This window comes from Zea mays, chromosome 2 (assembly GCF_902167145.1).
Source record: "Zea mays cultivar B73 chromosome 2, Zm-B73-REFERENCE-NAM-5.0, whole genome shotgun sequence".
NCBI lineage: Eukaryota > Viridiplantae > Streptophyta > Magnoliopsida > Poales > Poaceae > Zea > Zea mays.
In genome coordinates, this window is record NC_050097.1 from 196,735,047 (window position 1) to 196,738,110 (window position 3,064).

Consider the following 3,064-nt stretch of genomic DNA (forward strand, 5'->3'; position numbering starts at 1 on the left):
CCCAAGTCACACTTAATAAACATCCTTGACCAACATAACAGACTGCATCTTAATTCTTAATGTTGAAGTCTTCAATGTCATTACTAATGTATCTGTTGTTTATCTGGATATCTTGCATACATGAATGAACAGAAAGTGGTTTCTTGAGAATATTGGGCATGAAGGTTATAGAGCCAACTGATTCTCGACTCTTGTGCTCCTGGTTATTTTATGTTTTGACTAAATAACCTCGTGCACCTTTTGTTTATAGGTTTAAATAATCTGTTAAAAGCTTATGAAGATAAATCAGCGTTCGCTATGTGCATCTTCTCTCTTGCCCTTGGACCTGGAGAGGAACCAATCACATTTGTTGGCAAAACTGCGGTAAGATGTCATTTTATGTTTGTGGAGTTCTGAAGTCCGATGCAGCTGTGGATGAACTGATTTACTAATATCCCTGCTACAGTGTTGCTGTTAGCAAACTGTATCTTGGGAGTATCTTTTACTAACTTAATTTCGTTTTAGTAGCAAACCAGTGGAACAATTTGGTAACATGTGTACAATTTTATCTATTGGAGCATAAAGAGAGAAACAATGAACCATTAGCTCTGTTAGATTGTTTAGCCTTGTTCCAAATTTTGTGCGCATGATTGCCTTGGTTACAGTAGGAGGAAGTATTTTGATTGTACCATACCACTTTGATGAATGCTGCAACATATTTATTTTTGGAATATCATGTTTTGAGACTGGTTCTCATTGTGCAGGGAAAGATCGTGCCTGCTAGAGGCCCTAACGATTTTGGGTGGGATCCTGTGTTCTAGCCAGATGGTTTTGAACAAACGTGAGTATCGAACGCAATTTTCCTGACAGTTCCTACTTCTCCCGCATCCTTTCTTCACACTGATTGCATATCATGTAATGCAGATATGCTGAGATGCCCAAGTCAGTGAAGAACGAAATATCTCACAGAGGGAAAGCTCTTGCTCTGGTGAAAGAACACTTCGCATCTGCTAGCTATACAGTTCAGAGCGACGACTCAGCTTAAAGTTTGACTTGGATTCCTAGACGAATGAACTGTCATTCTGGAATGTAAACTGAACTACTACTTTTAGTGCATACTTGTCTGGTGCCCTATTATACTTGTGAGTTGCGACATTTCTTCACTGGATCAACACTAGAATCACAAACAGGATAAATAGATTACACAGCACCCTTCACCAGTATCAATGCTGATAAGCCAAACGCACACAAGATTTTCACATGGAGAGATACTACACACTATCTGCATTTGAGTAGCTGCAGAATACACCAAAGAATCGTTGCCTAAAAACCCGACAATCTCTAGGGCCTCCTGAGTTTAACATGGAGAGGCATCTCCTTGTAGGTGGTGACTCGTTCCCTGGCATGCCGCATCGGCCTTCCAAGAGATGATCTGCGCAAGAACGAGTGCCCATGCTTCTCACTGCCAGAAGCACTCTCTGGATCGATCTTGCAGCTGCCGATTGCGAGCTGGACGTCCTCTATCTCGAACAAGTCCTCCGCGCGGCTGCTCAACTCGGGTGTTCTCATGGACTTCCTACAGAGGAAGGCCAATGATCTTAGCAAAACTCAACCGTCAAAACTTTAGCAAGGTTTTAAGCTTTTGAGTGTTTACCGTCTCTGAGAGGCATCCCTATCCCTATCCTTCGAAAGCACCGGTTTCGCCAATGCCGTAGGTCCTAGAGCTGAAAAACATTGGGCATTCGGTCAGGGATTCAGATGAAGTCGACACCAGGTCATGTGGGGGTAATCGGCTAACTGAGGATTGGGGGTTATTATACTCGTGCTTACGTGACAATCTCCACCTTTTTTATGTTGTTTTATGAAAATTGGTACACTCTAAAAATACAGTTATATCTTTGTTTTCGTTTAAGTTATAAATCAGAATGTTCTTTTGCTTTCACGTTAGAAATATTTGATTTCAACTAAGGTGGATTTGCCTTCATGTAACAACTGCCTTATATTGTAACTATTAGAAGCTTATATTCTTGAGTACATATTCTTGTGTCTGTTATTTCTCAATGGAAAACTGAAATTCAGTTACAACATAAACATGTATATCAGTTTTCAGAGCGGATATTTAGTTACAACATGAACAAGGACCTACAGTTTTCAGAGCTAACATCAACGACACCAAAATTCATAACTGAATACATGATTATTTCAATATTTCCTCTGTGTATGTTATACAAATTCTGTAACTCGACGTCGCCTGCACCTCTTCTTCTAGGCATGCATTTGGAGACGAGGTGAGGCCCTCTAGCGGCACCGCGGCACACAAAGGTGGTGGCACGTTGTGCCTAGCCAGTCGCGACATGTTGTGCCTGTCCGATGACGGAGAGCTGTGCCCGCCCAGTCGCAGCAAGCAGCGCCCGGACGGTGGCAGCGAGCGGCGCCAGGACGGTGGCAGCAAGCGACACACCCAAATGGCAAGTGGATCCCGAAAGATGGCGGCTGACGGCGACGTGCCAGTGGCGGCGAGCTGCACTTTCCTGCTCGAACGGTGGCGGCGCTTCCCTCCTAATTCGATAGGGAAAGGTAGAAGAAACACGCTGCTGGGCCAGGTAACACGCCCAGGGGGCTTCCTGTGAAATTTGCAGAGGTAGGTAAGAAGAGGTGGGAGGGTATTTTGCAAAATAAACATTTGTCGTTGGATGTATGATCTTTGTCACGTTTACCAGCGGACACCAGATCAAGGAGTGCAAGCCCCAGTGTTGGCAGGTCTCCTCGCATACAGGGGTCTCTTTCTATTAGCGAGTGAGGTATCTCAGGGCTCTCTGTGACTATCTTGTCGATGGTATACTGAACCATAATGTATCAGATTCTTTTTGTTAGCATCTGTCGAGGACCATAATTAGGGGTACCCCCAAGACTCCTAATCTCAGCTGGTAACCCCCATCAGCACAAAGCTGCAAATGCCTGATGGGTGCGATTAAGGTCAAGGCTCGGTCCACTCAAGGGACACGATCTCGCCTCGCCCGAGCTCAGCCTCGGGCAAGGGCACTGTTGGGGACTTGTTCTCAAATGATATGAGTTAAGAACAAGG

At 44.4% G+C, this 3,064-nt stretch overlaps 1 long non-coding RNA gene across 1 annotated transcript; it reads left to right on the forward strand.

The window, feature by feature from the left end:
• The first annotated feature begins 742 nt into the window (after nt 1-742).
• On the forward strand, nt 743-1,090 carry LOC103649191 (uncharacterized). Its single transcript, XR_002267691.1, has 2 exons — nt 743-820; nt 904-1,090. It is a non-coding gene; the product is annotated as an uncharacterized lncRNA (long non-coding RNA).
• Nucleotides 1,091-3,064: the final 1,974 nt, after the last annotated feature.